Raw genomic sequence first — 20,019 nt, 5'->3', positions numbered from 1 at the left:
ATTTTTCTGAATTCAGCTTTAAATCTAAGGTGATCATTAGACAGCTAGCACTCAGACATGCAAATTGTCTAAAAATTTCAATAAGCCTCAAAATGTCATTAGCAACATTAGTAGAGAGAGGTATAAAATGGCAGCTTTATGGCTGATTTCCTGCTTCACAGCAAAATCTGTGTCACCATAAGGTAAGAAATGACTACTACTGATTGGTAGAGAATGAAAGAACAGACACATTCATGTGGATTCTTCATAGGATCATACTCCTATCTAGATAATATAGTTGATCCTTTACCTTTCTTCACTTCATATAAAGGAAGCAGTATTTCTTTGGGTTTTTGTTGGGGGGGGGTGGCAATGAGGGTTATGTGACTTGCCCAGGGTCAAACAGCTACTACATGTCAAGTGTCAAGTGTCAGAGGTTGGATTTGAACTCAGGTCCTTCTGAATCCAGGGCGGGTGCTTTATCCACCATACCACCTAGCTGCCCCCAGGAAGTTGTATTTCTTAGAGTATGAGGATGAAGAAACAAAGGTCCTTCTTCTGATTGATTTAAGAAACCTAGGCAAGGTGAATAATAATAACTAATATCCATATGGCAATTTAAGGTTTACAAAACACTTTTAAAAATCATTTCTTTTCATTCTAATTATTTTGGTAGGTAGGTGCTATTATTATTCCCATTTTACAGTTAAGGAAACTGAAGCAGATAATGGTTAATTGAGTTACCTACAATCACACAGCTAGTAAGTGTCTTGTTCCACATTTGAACTCATGTCTTCCTAATTCCAAGTCTATTCACTGGGTCACCTAATGATATTGCCTAATTCATAGGATTGTTGTAAGGATAAAATGAGATAATATATGTAAAGTATTCATAAAACCTTAAAATGCTATAAAATATCAGCTACTAATATCATTATCATTATTCACACCCTGCCTCCTAGCTGTGGTTGATTCTTAGAGGAAGAAGTTCTAGGCAGTTTGATATCAAACAACCACAGAGGAATACTGAGGACAAACCACCCAGGGGAGCTTTTAATTCAGTATAAATTAATAAAAGAAAAGGTAAAATTAGTAATAGACACAGTAGATCCTTAAAAAGCTTACTGTGAAAGAATTGCCTGCTTTGCTAGTGACAGTAGCTTAACCACTACGATAGACATTTAATGATAAAAGTTGAAAAAATAATGTTGATACTTCATCTGACAAATAATGTATAGCTGAAGCTTTAGAGTTTGGATCTAAATTATATAATTTGAACCACTTGGATCTTGTGAAGAAATGATATAGAGTCTTATAAAAAGTAGTTGGATTGGGTTATATTCCAGTTTTGAAATGAATTCTCAGCAAGTCTCAATCCTTTTGGACATTCAGATTCCTCATCTATAAAATGAGGGATTAACTAGATTATCTTTAAGGATATATATGTCTAGCTTTGAAATTTTATGGTTCTACAAATTTTGTACAATAAAATACCATTACTTGTATTTAAATCAAAAGGTCATCATCTTGAAGAATTAAATAATACCCTGAATACTAAATCAGTAAGAACTAATGTCATAAAGTAAAAACGAATTTCACTTAGTTGTTTTTTAGGTTTTGTATTAAATGCAGATTTTTCTAAATATGATTTTATTTTGTTATGTGCACTATATTGAGTGTAAATATTAACAACTTAAATGTTGTTTATAAAAATCAGTATCACAAGGTTTGAAATACACTTAGAGCAAAAATGATTTTAAAATTTCCATATTGATTAAGAAACCATTTCATTGAAAATATGCAGAAGTTAGGGGCAGCTAGGTGGCGCAGTGGATAGAGCACTCACCATAGAGTAAGGAAGACCTGTGTTCAAATCCGGTTTCAGAAACTTGACACTTACTAACTGTGTGATCCTGGGCAAGTCACTTAACCCTCATTGCCCCCCTCCCCCCCCCCAAAAAAAAGGAAATATGCAGAAGTGACTTTAGTCAACACTTTAGTTTTCTTTGAAAGAAGAGGAAGCATAACACAAGTATAATGATTTCCCCTCTCAATTCAAGTTAAAAAGTACCTACAATATTTTTAAATTAAAGCTTATATTTATATCATAGTGGAATTCCATAGAATCAGAGAAAGAAGAGACCTCAGAGGTAGTCAAATAAAACTCCCATCTCCTCTGCAAATTATTAATTCCCTCAACAATATTTCTGGAATGTTTTTATCTGAGACTCTGTTTCTCATTTTCTATATCTCTAAATGTTAGGCATATTTCCTCATACTGAGCTGAAACCTTCCACCCTGTAAAACTTCAATTAACCTATTAATTAAGTAAAACCAGTGATAGGGAAACTCAATCCAATTCTAAAATAAGGAACCAAAGCAGAGAATTAATTGCTATCAGGCAAGTAGGATCAGTACATATTAAGCTCATGTGGATATATTTTCTAAAGACACATCTAGCATATATTACAATGAAAAATGATGCTTAGAATGATAAACCTGAGGCATTGTAAGATCCTCTATCACCATAATAGTCTTCTAACTAATAGGGTAATGTAGGCTAATACACTTTAGAAAGGTTTTCAGAAGCAAGTATTGAAAAAAATAAACACTAAGTAAGCTTTGTTGTTGGTATTTATTGTTAGCCATAAAGTAAACATAATGTTATGCCTTCTGAACATTCTAGTTAATGACATTGTTACTGAATTCAGATTATGTCAGAAACATGAGCAGAAGTACTTTGAACAAAATATTTGTATCAAATATTTCATATAAGGTTCTTTGAGCATGTCTATGTTCTCTGTATGTTGGTAAGTATTGGACAATTTTTCTTTTCACACAACATGACACTGATGATGACATGTACAGGTGCCTACTGATTCATCATAGGCAGAATTTCTTTTTCAAAAATGATTGCAAAGTTCTAATGTTCTGGTTTCTCTGTATTTTCTCTTTCATATATTCTCTCTATGTATATTTTATATAATTTTATATCTAATATGAATATATTACATACTATATTCGTATTAGACATAGATTATATGTTATTTATATCATATTAATATATGATATATCTGTATATAGAGAGAAACCAGGATATTAGAACATTTCAATCATAAGTATGTGCATATATGTGTATAATATTATGCATGTATTTATATACATAAATACAGGAGAGAGAAACAGAGACAGAGAGAGAATAACAGTCTCCTTACTGAAACTTAATGAAGACTTGATATGTCTTTCTGACAATGGGTCTGTAATATCCTTCTGAGAGCATTGTATATGTTTCTGCAAAAAGTAGATGAATAAGTAGAACTGAGAAGGTTTTAGAAGTCACTGCTCTACCAGCCTATGGGTGATAGAGGATCTTACAGTGCCTCTACAGTTGAGGAAACTGAGTCCAAGAGCATTTAAGGGCCTTGTTTAAAATAACTAGGTTGTTGATAATAGAGCTAGTATTCAAACTCACAACCTATGATTCCAAGTTCAACTCTTTTCCACTACAACACAAAGAATCTGAGTGTTCTTTCATTGGACATAAGACATGAAAGCATATTTATAATTACAGTTCAGATATATACATGATGCCATTTTAGTCTAGTTTAGCAAATATATTAGAATCAACTTTTGAATGAACTTATAAATTGTTCTGTAGATTCTTGACTTAAAACCAAAAGTGAGAGATATTTAATGTTTAGGCTATTATTATTATTATTATTATTATTATTATTATTATTATTATTATTATTATTATTATTATTATTATATGTGCAGACAAAGTATAAAAAGGAAAAGTCCATTGTTGAAGTTAGAAGTGGTACAAATGTGTTTGAAATATAGCAATTAAACAAATGACAGGCATCAATTAAATTGGAGGTGACATGAAGTACAAGATAATGCCCTGTGATAATTTTCAGCACTGTTGGTTTATAACTCTTTTGTGTATCTATTATAGCAAACAAGGAATTTCCAAGTGTGTAATTCTTAAGAAACAGCTTAGGCAGGACTCCAGGAAGTGAGTTGAGCAGATTTTAATGAGTTGTAAAACAGAACCCCTGCTGTAACTAATTTGTAGTTAAGACTCTTTGCGGAAAACACACACACACACACACACATACAGACAAACACATCCCTTTCTTCATTTACACTGAAATTGCTCCTGAGAAATCAGGGATAACCAAATTTCACAAATTTAAATAAAGTGAAATGTTAATAAGTTGTTGCAACACATTTCATATTATGCTGTCCACCATGGTCTACATTTGGAAAAGAACATTAGATTAAAACACATTTCTACTAAACACTTGGAGTGTTATGCCTTTATTGGACAAATAAAGCTGACTGTTTAGAATGGGATGGTTTATTGGTTCCAGAGTGTACAAAGCTGGGGTTTGGAAGAGGCAACAGTAACTGCTTTTTCATTCTGAAAATTACCAACAAGGAAGAAGACATGACCTATTTGAAATAATCAATGATACCTTTGTACTTTAAAAATCAATTACAGGGGGGGCAGCTAGGTGGCGCAGTGGATAAAGCACTGGCCTTGGATTCAGGAGGACCTGAGTTCAAATCCAGTCTCAGACACTTGACACTTACTAGCTGTGTGACCTTGGGCAAGTCACTTAACCCTCATTGCCCCACAAAAAAAAAAAAATTAAAAAAAAATCAATTACAGGGGCAGCTAGGTGGCACAGTGGATAGAGCACCAGCCCTGGAGTCAGGAGTACCTGAGTTCAAATCCAGCCTCAGACACTTAACACTTACTAGCTGTGTGACCCTGGGCAAGTCACTTAACCCCAATTGCCTCGGTAAAAAACAAAACAAAACAAAAAATCAATTACAGGAACTCAGAAGCTAAAGATTATTGAGAAGTATAATTAGTTGAAAAAAGTACTTGATTTGGGTCAGAGGACTTGGATTTCAATTCAAGTTCTTTTGCTACTCTCTGCAGTAATTTAGATAAATCACTTAACTTCTTTGAAATTCAGTTTACTCTTACATTTTTTAAAAGTAGGTCTATATTAGATGACCTGTCAAAAATTCCTTCTGGTTTTGTGATCCTGGAATATACTGGAAAGAATAAAATCAGAGGCAAGAAGAACAAGGTTCAACTTTCCACCCTGTTACTTAAAACCATCGAGAAGACGGACAGATTATTTCATCTTTCTGTCTCAGGTATTTCACCTGTAAAAATGGTTATCTTTACAATCTTCTCCAAATCTTCTAATGCAGAAGTATATATACAAAATGCCTAGAATCAGTTTCCTCCTGCTTGCAACTTTGGAATCCCTAGGTCCATGAGTATGTTGGAGTCAGTTCAATAATTTTCATTGTGAGCATTACACTTCAGAAATCATCCAGTTGTACAAATCATGGCTTGATTTGTTTTGTTCATTGTTTGGACTTAATAAAGGGATGGAGAAAATATTATAATGTAGATTAAAACTTAAAAAGTCTACTGTGTTATGCATATGTGTGTATATACATCTATATGTATATGTGTGTATTTGGTTCTCGGGGTTTTTTTTTCTTTTTTTTTTTTTTAGAGCTAGTTGTTAAACACGTTGTTTTGAGTGCTACTTCCTATGCAAGGCCATTCCTAGTGTTTTCAGTGGGGACCTGAAAAATTACTTTGTATTAGTTCATATGAACTATCTATCTTGTACATGTTGTTTTCTCCCCCTCCTCATCCCTCCAATGGGAATGTATCCTCCCTGAAACTAGAGAACATTTTTAAATTGTGCCTTTAGTGCTAAGCAGAGTGCCTGCTTTGTATAAAAATACTAACTAAACCTTTTTGCACTGAATTTAATAAGTACTATGCTAACTGTACCCATTCTTTCAATGTCACAAACTCATAACTTTGCTAGTTGACCCATTTTATAGAATCTCAGCCGTTGAAAGAAGCCATTTAGTTCAACAGATACCCTAATAAGAATGTATTCTAAAGTATATCTGCCCATTGGCCATCCAACCAGTATATAAACATTTCCAAGGAAAGGGGACTCTCTATGTCCCAAGGCAGCTCATTATGCTATTGGATAGCTCTACTGAAGTTATTATGAAATTTGCATTATTTTATCCCTTTGGTGATAACTTACTCCTCTGCAACTTCCAACCAGTTCCTTTTTTTTTTTTTATGGCCAAGTAGAAAAGGTTTAGTCTTTCTTCTGCTTGACAGTCTTTTAAATATTTATAAAAAAGCTATTTGGTCCGTCCCCCACCTGCACTCCTCCTTCCTCCAACTCACAAGTCCTCTCTTTTCTAGGCTTAAACATTCAAAATTTCTTCAACCAACCCTCCTATGACACAAAGTGGGGATCTTTAACCATCCTAATAATCCTCCCCTATATACTATATAACTTATCAATATTCCTTCTAAAATATGGTTCCCAGAAATTAACAAAATACACCTGATGTTATCTAACTACATTAGAGAACATCAAACTGATTCTTCTCTTTTCTTCATAATTCACCTCCTCCCACACCCATCTACTTATTTGTCAAAATATTGTCTATTTTAAGCTAGTACTACACACAATCCTTCTCTTCCCTCACATTGCCTCTAGCTTAGTTCATCCACTTTGGGACCTGGTGGACTAGTGAAATTATGTCCAATTTGGGTCTTTTTTCTCCCTCTTTCTCTCCTCCCCTACCTCCTATGCATTCTCCACACAACTGCTAAAATAATCTTCCCAGGACACACTGGAACCTGATCAAAATTCTTTAGTGACTTGCTATTTTTCTATCATAAAATGAGAAGTTTTCACACTCACATTTGAATATCCTCACAATCTTGTTCTTATTTATTTTCCACCAGATATTTAATATGACTCCTTTGTAAAGGAAAAAAAAATGCCTGCTGTTACATAGCCTTGACACTGATGCTTCTATCTTCCTTCCTTTGTGTAAAGTGCCCCATATCTATGGAATGCACTCCTTTCTAGCCCCTACCTCTTTGAGTCTCTGCATTCCTTTGAAGTTTAGATGTCACTTTCTATATGAAGTCTCTCCTGATCTTGCTCTTCCAATTTTAATATTCCCTCCTCAGATTGCATTTTCTAGATGTTTTATACCAGCTAATTTTAAGAACTACAACATAATAGTAATACAAAGTATTTTTGTTTCACATATTTATTTATCTATTAATTTATTTATTTATAAATAGTACTACAGTAACATAGTTTTATTTTGAAAATTAGAATCTCACGTCAGATCACTTTGGAAGTCTTTAGAGGGCCAAAGCATACTGCCAACAAAACTGGGTGGGGATTTCTCACTCTCAATTCACTGTTGCTTTCAGCGTTCTCACACCATGTTCAATTGAACCATGTTGAAAAGAAAAGTTTTTATATTATATTTGAATATGACCCATGAGCTATTATTGACACAGCATTTCTATTAATTGCTTTCATCCCACCATCCCACACACAGAAACAATCTGCTACTTGCTATTTCTCTATGAGAAAAGTGTTATCACTGTTACTTCTGATCTTCCTAAGATTGCAACTATCACCCACATGCCAGGAGACACTCAAGAAAGCACTAGGAGTCTGGTCAGTGTCCCCTAGAAATATTCAAACAATATCTTCCCAGTTCCAAAACAGCTCTTGGATGTAAATTATATACCCATCTCTCTCACAGGGTCAAATCATTGAGATAAGATCATACAGTTTATAGCTAGAGAGATCTATGACAATAGAAACCATCCTAGTTACTTTCCCATTATCTGGATGAGGAAAAAGGCACAAAAAGCCTAAATGACTTGTCCAAGGGCAGGTCGATATTGACAAATAGAATCTAGACTCATACTTAATGTCTTTTATTCAATGTCATAGCTGCTCACTGATTCAGTCTTCTCCTTTGCTCTTTATATTTAGTTAAAGATCAAAACCTTTAAATTCTTCTTTGAAATATTTTTCATGAAGAACAATTGTTCTTACTCCTATTACCACCAGTATAGTCCAAAAATTAGTAAGGCAAGAGAATTTCTCCCTCAGGCCTCTTGCAGCCACTGTGATAATAGAAGGAATGTGATGGGCAGGAAGTTCTGGCTCAAGTTTCTTGCGACTACAATGACACCTCACCAGTCTCTATTTGAGTTCCTGAAGCTCAAAGGTCATAACACCTACAAAATGAAGAGTAGGAAAGAAGCCACAGCTCTTGATGTGACCAGTTGGCAGATGTCCATATTTTTCTCTTTCTGTTACTTGTTCCCAAAGATGTATACCCTTTTCATCCTCTTGTGCTTTCTGTAAAACTCCACATTTCTATGCTGCTTATTATTCAAATTCTATATAAGGTTGCAAAAATGATGTCTAGGCTCTTTGACTTTTCATACAGATGAGCCTGTGCTCTGAGCATAAATAAAAGCTACAGATAACTCTCTGCATGTTGATTTGAGAGCAACAGTACCTAATCAATGGATCCTGGTAATTTTTATCACATTAGCAATTAACAACTTGATAAATGAGAGACTCCTAGTACTAAGCACCATTTCTTATTTATAGTAACTGCCTAATAAATAGTTGTTATTTGTTGAATAATGTTGACTCAACACAAAGGTTTAAAGGTGGGGGTGAGTATAAGAAAAACTGATACTTTTGCCCACTTTTTTTTGTCTTCCATTACCTAACAGGCAGGAATCTCTTCCTCTTCTCCCAAGTCTTCTTGTCTATGTCCCATATTATTCTGGAGCTGGGTTAGAACAAAAAGGATGTTGGACATGTCCTGATAACCTGCAACTATAGATCTACACTGACACAATAGTCAAAGAATTTAATAATTTCAGTTGCCAGGAAGTTTAAATTAGAAAGTGTGGCATAGAACAGAGGAACCATTCTAATGCATGTTTCCTTAAAAGCAAGAAATAAAAATGAGAAGCAAGAGGTAGGAGTTTGAAGTATGCTGGCTATTTGATCTTGGAAGAATCAGTCTCTACCTACCCCAAAGGATCATTGTAAAGATGAAATGGAGTAGTTATTAATATTTATTGCTGTATCTAATCATTTTTACTAGGTTATGAGTTCTTTAAAGGAAGAAAGAGTTTCCTATTTGTATCTGTATCCTACTTCTCACTTAAACATTAAGGAAAGGTAATTATTAATGTATGTTTACATTAATAATTGCTTTGTTTTTTTAAGGCTGGGTCTCCCTATATTACACAGTGACCACTCATAGGCTCAAGCCCAATACTGATCAGCAGAAAAACTTAAAACCTGCTCCATTTTTCCTACCTGATATAAGGCCTGGTAACTCATCTCTCCCAGGGGTTTAACATATTTATTCTGAACTTATTGCAGACAACAATTCTACTTCAGCACCACTCTAACCTTCTCGGTTTAAGGGAACCACCAGCCTGAGACTCCCAGAGTATCAGGGATAAAAGGTACATGCCACCATGGTTGACTGAATATATGTTGTTGAAGTTAGCATATTCAAAAATGCACATGGAAAATTTATTATTATTATTATTATTACCCCCAAATAAATTCTTCATGATTTTTATGTTTTTGATATATGAGTGGGAGATTATAGATAAGGAGGTACTTGCACTTACACTTGGCTATTAATATATTCCAAAATATATAAGGTTGTAGATTAAAGTAAGAAGAAAAGAAACAGGTAGACAGCTTTCTATCACAAATTGAAAATAGAGGACCAGACTGGGGACATTGGAAATTTTCTCATTCCATTTTATATATATATATATATATATTTTTTTTCTCATCCCATAAGACCTCATGAACATTATGAGGAAATGAATTCTGTCTGTAAATATAGTTATTCAATTAAGGAAAAAAATTGGCAATGACATTCTTGTGATTTGGTTATAGAATTGCTCAAGTATTTCTATAAAGCAGAATGCCCTAAGATGTGTGAGAGAAAGACATAAAGATAGACTGCTGAATCATACTGACAACCAACACAGATTTAATTTTGGGTGCTCCTGGCATACTTGAGGAGAAACATGATCCTTCTGCTGGGTTTACAGTCAGGCATCTCTCACGACATGTATTTTGGGAAAAATCAGGAATTAGAGCAAATCTCCTTGTGCTTAGGAAAATTCAGAAGTTATTGAAATTCTCTTATCAGTTGAACTTCATGCAGATATGAAAATGTCATATGCAAATCATCCAGCTAGAGTAGTAAAATTGATTCTGCAGTGAAACCTCAGAATGGTCATGGTACTCATGCCATCTTCAGTCTTCTTCCCTGATGATAAGACTTGTAAGACTTAAGGGATAAAGAGATCAATGTGAAAAAAAATTGTATTTTTTTTTACATGTAACTTGGGGAAAATTCTAAATAAATAAATAAAAAGAGTTAAGGGACCTGATAAGTAATATAATATATGCTTCTATCTCAAAGCAAGACTGCTTAAGGCTTCTATCTGCTTTTCCTTTTCAATGCTTTAAGGTTCTGATGGCTTCTAGATTTTCCTAACTTAGTAATCTTTCTCATAGATACATGTACTTCTTTTGGATGAATTAACTATTGTATTTTCTTGGGTTTTGCTCATACAAATAAATGCATCATAAATAGTGGAAATAGAAATAACAGCATCTGGTAATTTTGGATTACTTTACAGTTTACAAAATGTCTTCACATTTACAATCTTATTTGATCTATGGATTGCTAGCCCTCTCAGATAGGCAGGTCAGGTAAGCCAAATTTTGATCAATTCTGTAATTAGCTAGAATTTATTATGTACCTGCTATGTGTCAGGCAGTATGATAGGGGTTTAGGATACAAAGAGAAAAATGGCACATTCTCTGCCCTGAAAGAAACCTAAATTGTATAGAAGTGAAATACATATGTTTTTGATTTATACAAAATAAATACAACAAACCAAACAATTTTGAGAGCAAAGCATTAGTAGAACTAGCAGGCCTGGAAAGGACTTTTTGTGGAATTTGTTCTTGAAATTGAAGGAAGTTCAGAATTTTAAGAGGTGAAGGTATATTACAAGCACAGGGGACAGTCTAGGTGAAGGTTGATAGGATAGACATTGTATAAAAAAATTAGGTATGGCAGTTTGATGGACATAAAATTCAAGCCAGATGAACAAACACAGTAAAAGAACTGAAGTGACTTCCCCAGGACCAATAGTCATCTTCAGCAAATTATGGATGACTGTAAATATTAATTGTTAATACCTGGAAAAAATATAGACTAGAGTTTCTTACCTACTATGTACCTAATGAGGGTTCATGGTAGAAAAGTGAGAGAAGTATGAAAGGAGTACAACCAGATGAGCATTGCAGAGATGTTCTGAGTTGTCTCCTTAAATGGAGGTTTTGGAATTCATGGCTCCATCCTCTAAGTTGAACAGAGGGTGGTGATGAGAGGTAGAGTGCCAAGAATAATGGGATCTTGCAGAGTTGTGAGGTTTTCCCAATAATGAGACTTCCTCATTCATGGACCTCTTAAAATCTATCCATGGACCTTGTTAAGAATAATTGATCTTAAATGGAATAAATATACTAAAACTAAGTCAAGATATTTGGTTATTAGTTCATATGTTGGGATATCTTGTCTAAGATAGCCCAGCAGGGAATTTCCAAGAACAAAGACAGTTCCTAATACAAATGACCAATATTTAGGTTACTCAGACTTTCTTCTGTTAGAGTTCCAGGCCCATGGTAGATAATTTTATAATTACAGTCTACGCATATGATATACATACATATAAAATGCACCTCCATAAACATTATTATATATCCTTTTCCTTGACTCCTCTCATCCCTGACAAAGACTTAGGATTTTATTGACTTCTAGCTGGCAAGGACCTAGCAGTCACCTTCTGTACCCTGGAGTCTTTTCTCCTAGAACTTGTTTATCTTTGTACTTGTCTTCTTGTTTGATGATAAAAAAGATCCTTTTTTCTGGCCTCCATAGGGTCTTCTCCCAGTTGGTTGATATTTCTACACTGACCACTACTTAACATCTATCGAACCATCTGTATTATTTCAGTCACTCTAGCCTTGCTACACAATACCTTGCCTTTGAGTTGTTAAGGGCTAAAATTCTAGCTAGTCTGTCTAAAATATCCAATGAGTGGTCGCCAATAAATTATAAGCTTTAGCAAGAGTTAGACTTTTAAGCATTTATTAAGGAGAATAAGAATTTGGTAAAGAGAGAGAAAGGCCTAGATTCCTATCTATTAAAGGGAGAGCACATTTCTAGCTCCGCTCTCCACCAGAGTCCAGAGGAAAGAGCGTCAGACCGAGCGCTACTCTCTTCCTTCTTCCTCCCACTACCCGCGTCACTTCCTGATGCCAAAGAAAAGACTCCTGGTCTTGCCCTCAAAGACCTTCGCTTCATGGGCAGAACTCTTCTACAGTAAGTCTGCAGCAGGTGGCGTCATTCCAATCGTTACAGAGTTTACTTCTGTGCTTTGGGCAAGAGATAAAAGCAAGCTGGGTAGCTTTTCAAAGTTAGTGGAGGATACAGTTAGTTTATAGTATAGGCATTTAATGAACTACTATGAAAAAAAATAATAATAATAATAACTATTATAATAAAAGTTTCAATGGACTATTCCTCCCATAAAATTGGGGAACATTTTCTCAGAAATACAAATACCTTTCTTCAGTGGAAAGAGTTGACACACATAGGGATCACATGGAGGGCATACATGTAGAGAATACATATGACCAGCAAACATGGAATATAGCCATCCATACATAAAAGTATGTAGGGCTAAGGGAACACATATATGAAACATGTATAGACAGCATACAATTTTGGAGAAAATCACTTTTACTTCTGAAAATTCAGGCCTGCTTTTTTCTGGGTTTATCACTGTACTTCTCTGATGGGTCTCCTCCCTCCTAGGTGTCATGTTGTATCTTTGTTGCTCCTTTCTCTCTTTCTCTCTTTTCCTACTGGTGTAGGACTGTGATCGAGCCTTCAGTTGAGACATTGATGATTGGCTTTATGAAGAGCAACTTGATTATTAATATTAAAAAAAAGAAAAGTAGTTCATGCTAACATTTCTTTTATTTAGCTTATATCCTAGATGCTAAGCCATAGCTCTTGGCAAGAAAAGCAAACCTTTGGGCAGCTAGGTGGTGCACTGACCCTGGATTCAGGAGGATCTGAGTTCAAATCTAGCCTCAGGCACTTGACACTTAACTAGCTGTGTGACCCTGGGAAGATCATTTAACCCCCATTGTCCTAAAAAAAAAAAAGAAAGAAAAAAGAAAGGCAAACCTTCACACAACTTTTTACCTAAAGACAGAGATCTATCATGTCCCAAAGTATTAGCTACAGTGTCTCATTCATTCATAAGACTAATAATTTAGAGTTAGAGGCCACCTTAAAAGCTTCTAAGTCAAGCAGTCTCACTTTACAGATGAGGAAATTGAGTGGTGAAATGATTTGCCCAAAGTCACACAGATAGAAATCTAGGTCATTTGACACAAAATCTGCTAGTTTACCACATTTCCTCTCTGTTTAGGGGCCCAAATCAACTAGAGCCCCTAGGCAATTAGTCTATTTCTGAACCTCTTTCTGCCTATTAGCACAACCATTGTGTTCTTCATCATTTTTCTTTTTTTTGGTGAGACAATTGGGGTTAAGTGACTTGCCCAGGGTCACACAGCTAGTAAGTGTCAAGTGTCTGATGCCAAATTTGAACTCAGGTCCTCCCGACTCCAGGGCCAGTGCTCTATCTACTGTGCCACATAGCTGCCCCTCTTCATCATTTTTAAAAAATGATTTCCTTTTAAATAGGCTTTCCTCTTAGTCCCACCCCAGGTTGAAACCATTTGATATTTCCTTACCTTAGGTGATGAGCACAGAATCTCCTAATCTCATAAATTTGTGCAGATCAAGCCACACTTACCCTACTCTAGAGCAGAGCTTGTTAAATTTTTTCTACTTATGACCCCTTTCACCTGAGAAATGTTTATGTGACCTCAAGTATATAGGTATATAAAATAGGTATACATAAAGTTTTTTTTTTTAATTGTTGACAATTTTTTCATGACTCCCACATTCAGTTACATGACCTTGTATGGAATTGGGAACCATAATTTAGAAAGGTGGGCTGTAGAGGTTTAAACAATAGGATCAAATGTTTAGAATTGCAAAAGGTCTCTGAGGCCATCTAGTCCAAACTTCTAATTTTATAGAACAAGAATATGAGACCCAGGGAAGTTAAGTGGAATATTTTCACAAGGAAATCTTTTTGACCTGGTATCAGCTAGTTTGATATTCCTGCAGCTTCTTAAGGAAATCTTGGTATTGCATTGTAGGTATTGCTGCGTCCTTCCTATCCAATAATTACTCGGCTTTAAAAACACTAAGGTTTGCAAAGCACATTCTTCACAATAACCCTATAAGATATGCAGTGCAGGGGCAGCTAGGTGGCACAGTGGATAAAGCCCCAGCCCTGGATTCAGGAGGACATGAGTTCAAATCTGGCCTCAGACACTTGACACTTACTAGCTGTGTGACCCTGGGTAAGTTACTTAACCCTCATTGCCCCAGAGAGAGAGAGAGAGAGAGAGAGAGAGAGAGAGAGAGAGAGAGAGAGAGAGAGAGAGAGAGAGAGAGATCCAGGGCAAATATTATCATTTCCATTTTACAGATAGGCAAACCGAGGCTCTAAGACATTAAATGGCCTGCTCTTAATTGCAGCCAGTAAGGTCTCTTGACTTTATAGGGATCAGAGGAAGAATGTAACATAACAAATAAGGATTTATCTGGTCTTTGCTTTTGAATACAGTTTTGTTTTGTTTTGGATTCATGCAGAGACTACTGCTTGTTGCTAAAAAAGCAAATATCATTCCTCCAGAGTGGATTTTTTGAAACAATAGCATTGTTTCAGAATTACATTCTTGAAAATGTATTTTGTCTGAAAACAGTTTTCAAGAGATTTCAAAATTATCTCAGTTGAGCATGGCTTATAGATAGCATCTCTGAATTTACTGCCAACTCATGATAGGAACTGACTTAAAATTGGCCACAAAGACATTTATTTGAAGGCTGAATAATAATTTCAAGAAAAAAAAAACAGAAATAGAATCATTATTTTCCCCTTCCAGCAGCCCAGCCATTCTCTTAACTTCCCTGTTTCTGTCAAGGTCACAATCCTCTTTGTCACCCAGGCAATCTTCATTTCTTACCTCTCCCTCATCCATCATATCCATTGAATTGCTAAGTCTTGTCAATTCTGCTTCTACCACATCTCTCATATCAGTCCATTTCTCTCCATTCACATGGTTGCCACTCTAGTTCAGGTCCCCTTTAAAGGTCACTTAGATTACTGCATTATATTTCTAATTGGTCTCTCCAACTAATCTCCCCTATCTCTAATTCATTCTCTTCCTAATTTCCAAAGTGATATTTCTAAAGTATGTCTGCTCATGCCACTCTGATTCTCAAATCTTCAACTATTTTTTTTTAATTCTTCCAGGATAAACTACAAACCCCTGTGTTTGTCATTTAAAGACCTTAATAATATGTTTCCAACCTACCTTTCCAGACTTAATGCACATTCCTCCTTCACACACCCTGTGATTTAGTCAAACTGGCTTACTTGCTGTCTCTCACAGACAACATTTCATATTCTGTCTTCATGCCTCTTTGCAGGGCTATCTTCCAGGGCTATGCTGGAGCCTACTCAAACATGCTCTCAAGAGACAATTGTTAAATTTTCAGTGTGAGCATTTATACATTGGATATTGGCAAAGACTATAAATCAGGGCTTAATTTGTTTTGGTGATTGTCCAAAGTTAAGAAAGTGATGGAGAAAATGTTAATCATGCAAATTAAACTTAAAAATGTGCCCTGTACACATTCTTTTTCTTTCTGTTTGGAGAGCCAGTTGTTAAATATTTACCAGCCACATCCCTGGCTACCTTGCATACCTAAAATATGTTCCCTTCTCATTTTTGCCTTTTAGAATCTATAGCTTTTTTTTCTAGATTCTACTTGTGTGTCACGACTTATATAAATAACAAACAATAAAACAATAAACATTGATTAAGCACCTATGGTACTACATACCAGGCATGGTGCTAAGTGATGGAGCTATACATATGAAAAAGAAACCCAATCCTGACCCTCAAGGAGCTTACAATATAATGGGGGAAAACAGAGAAAAAAAAAGAAGCTAAAAATGGGGAGGGAGGGAAGGTGCCCAATATTGAGGCATGATGGAAAAGTAAAATGGAAGGTGATCTTTCTTCATACACTGGCCACTAGTGCAGCCTCCCTCCACATTAATTTTTCTTTATCATAGAATTGTAAATTTAGAGCTGGAAGGGACATTAGGGTCATTTTACAGATTAGGGAACTTAAATAAGGAAAGACTTGCCTGAAGTCACCCAGCTATTAAATGCCTAAAGTGGGATCTAAACCTGGATTATTGTAAATCCAAGTTCAGCGTTCTATCTACTAACACTCTCCCTCCACTGCCTCTATTTGTTTTCTTTATTTTTGCCTTTATTTATCTTTAAATACATTGTTTATCCCTAAGACTCTTCAAATACCCATGGTTATTTTTCTTTTTATCCTCACAAAGTATTATAATGCTCAGGTAATAGTAGGTGCCTAATAAATACTTATTGACAGAAAGATTTATATACCACTTTACGGTTTACAAAATTTTTTCCTCCAAACAACCCTAAGGTAGGTTATAATACAGTTTCCCATAACTTTTCTTAATGTGGACAAATCCCTGCATGACTCTCCCAATAAAATGACCCCTGGGAAGATATCTTAGAAGTCATCTGTGTTAGTGGTGTCCCCCTACCCTGTGTTTCCACTGTTGTGTTTAATCAGTGTAGTAGGTGCTTACTATATCCTACCTCCCTTCTTTTTGCCCTCTTTCTCTATTTCCTTCCTTATATTTCCTTCTCTTCTTCCCTCCCTCCTTCCTTCCCTTTCTTCTTTATTGACTAGGAAGACAAGGTATATCAGTTTTCTACTAAAACCAATTTGTGATAATGAGAACTTTCTCAAAACCAATTTAACAACATTGATTAAGTACCTATTGGGTCCCAGGAACAGTGGTAGATTCTGGGGGTGCAAAAAAATAAATACACACTGTACTCAAGGAGCTTATATTTACATTGGAAAAACAACATATGCATGAGAGGAAAATTCAGAGAAAACACCAAGTAATTGATGGGAGAGGAGAGCACTAATAGTGAGGAGTCAGGAGGACCTGAGTTCAAATGTGGCCTCAGACACTTAACACTTACTAGCTGTGTGACCCTGGGCAAGTCACTTAACCCCAATTGCCACACACACACACACACACACACACACACACACACACACAAAATTGGCACAAAAACTAAGCTGAAGGTCACTAGAGAGGCAGATGTTTGGAAGGAGAGTTTTCTGGACATGGAGGACAACCAATGCAAAGACATAGAGATAGAATATCCTGTGTGGAAGAAGTCAAGGAGGCTAGAATTCTTACGGACTGAATATAGAGTTGGTATCAGAAATTTGAAATTGGTCTTGAAAAACAGGTTAGAGCCATACTGTGAAGGACTTTAAATGCCAAAGCAAAGATATTGTATTTTATCCAAGATGTATTAGGGAACCACTAAAACTTCTTGAGCAGGGGAGTGACATGATCAGATTTTTGTTTTGGGAATTTCAATTTGGTTACTACAAAATGGGTAAATTAAATGAGAGGGAAGGATGAGAAACCAATTAAGAAGTTATTTTAATATTCCAGAAGAGACATAATGAGACTGGTAGGAATGATGTGTCCTCCTCAGAAGGCAAGATACATTATTCAAGTCCTGGGGGCTTCTCTGCCCCCATATCCACCATTCTTTATTTTTTCCTGCTGAGTTAACAGCTCACCAGTAGAGCATGGTTCTCTCAGATAAGAAAAAAAAAACCTACATAACCCAAGCCCTAAAAGCTTATTCCCAGTCCCCCAAATTTCCCTTCCTTTCCCCTGATGAGTCAACAGAGGTTTTCTAAAGTTAGAGAAAAAAGGATCATAAAATCTCAGGGTTTGGTTGTCCCACAGGGTGGGGGCAGCAGTGGCGCCACATCTGGGGGATGGTGGTGTGGTATACATGTTTAGAAGTGTTGTGAAGAATGTGAATCCAGATAGTGGAGGGACCTTTTGTTAGATCTAAGATAAAAAGGAGAACTTCACTGGAACAAGTTGCAGCACTCATTTTGGGGTGTTTGCCCATTTTTGTAAGATCCAGAATAGATGGCCTTCCTTCTTTGCACCAGACTGGGAGTCATGCTTCAGTTTACCCATTTCCCTCAGAGACCTTTAATGGTGGTATATGTAACTCCAATAAAAACTGGATTGTATCTCTGATATGACGAGTCTCTGAGACTGACTCTTTAATTTCCAGTCCTTATGAATGTCCTAGACTTAGCAAGTAGTAATTTAAAAAATATATATTGTTATGCTCCCAATGATTACCATCATAATTTCTTGTAGCTTAAATGCCTATTAGATGAGAAGCTATCATAGAAAACACAATAAAATTAAGTAGTCTTAATGATTTTGTGAATTTTAGAATTTTTTTAGTTTAAATTTTTGTTGAGAATAATTAATTGCATATGGGATCAAGTTTGGTCCAAGGAACTATTGTCAAAATAGGCCACATTTGTGTTTGATCACTACGAAACAAATCCTCATTACTTCCCAGCACATGTTTTCCCCATCTATCACCCTTTTAGACATACTTCAGCTGCTTCAGGTGCTCCTGATATGATGGCCACACAAGTAGCACTAAAATCTATAATATCTTTCTGGTCATACTGCCCTGCCATTACTTATTGTGTATTCTACTCCATCAGGGACCTGTCTCCACTTTCCAAGATGGTAGCTAGGTAATTTAATACACTAATCCATTTCATATATCCACAAATGTTGAATTAATTCTTGGAGAAGGCTAAGTCCTCTTATGATAGGTAATGCATATGTATTTAATAGTGGCCTTCTGGGTACAATGTTTTTAATTCAAAAGTGTGATTCCAATGATGCTTATTTCAGGTATGATGCCACTCAAAGGAGAGGTGGTGTGTGAAGGAGATAGGGACTCTGGGTACTATTATCCCAGAATCCAGAATCACATTATGCTGTTAGTCCTTTTAACCACTTAACTATATGACTACCCAGTATAAAAATGACCTTATAGCCAATGACCTCTAATATTATAATAGTTTACATATGACATTTTAAAAAAGAAACATTTTAAAAACTAGTTTTAGCCTTCTAGGTACATTAAAACACTGTCCAAAAATATGTAAAATCCTGCCACTGAAAATGTATTAACAAAAGATTAAAAATAGGAATATTTTTGAAGTGAGATGACTTTTAGAATGAGGAGGTAACGTAGTGTAGAAAGCATCTAGGAAGAAAATTGGGTAGAACTTTGAACCTGGAGTCATGAAGACCAGAGTTAAAATTCAGCTTCATCATTTACTAGCTGTATGACTTCTAGGTAAATTGTTTAAACTCTCCCTGCCTCAGTTTTCTAATCTTTAAAATGGAAATAATAATAGCACCTACCTCCCAGAGTTCTTTCAAAGATCAGATGAGATATTTGCAAAGTGTTCTGTAAACCTTAATGGACTATATAAATGTAAACTGTAATTAGCTAGCTAATCCTGACTCTGATACTTACTACCTTTGTGACTTTGGACATGTGACTATGCCTTTAGATTTGTTTTTCCTTATTCAATTTAAGAGATCGTTCTAGGTAATCTCTGAAGGCCTTTTCTGCTGTAATTTTATGAGTAGAGGGACTGACATTTCCCTTCAGTTATATGATCTTTTGAACTCCTTCATTTAAATTCTATTGGAGACAACGGAGAGGAAAGCATCTTCCTTTCCTGCCATTACAAACCTAGGGTCAGAGTAAGAAAAGAGGTCAAAGTTATTGAAAAATGTAAAGATTCCTGAAGTAGGTAGACAGAATGATTTCCTTGGGAAAAAAGCCGACTTTTCCCTTATAATCCAAAACTTTCTTGTCTTCTTATGGGTTACTAACAGATATTATGGGTGATTGAAGAGATTGCCTTTGGATT

This window comes from Dromiciops gliroides, chromosome 3 (genome assembly GCF_019393635.1).
Source record: "Dromiciops gliroides isolate mDroGli1 chromosome 3, mDroGli1.pri, whole genome shotgun sequence".
NCBI classification, from domain to species: domain Eukaryota; kingdom Metazoa; phylum Chordata; class Mammalia; order Microbiotheria; family Microbiotheriidae; genus Dromiciops; species Dromiciops gliroides.
The sequence above is the reverse complement of the archived record's forward strand: the minus strand, read 5'-3'. Positions refer to the sequence as shown.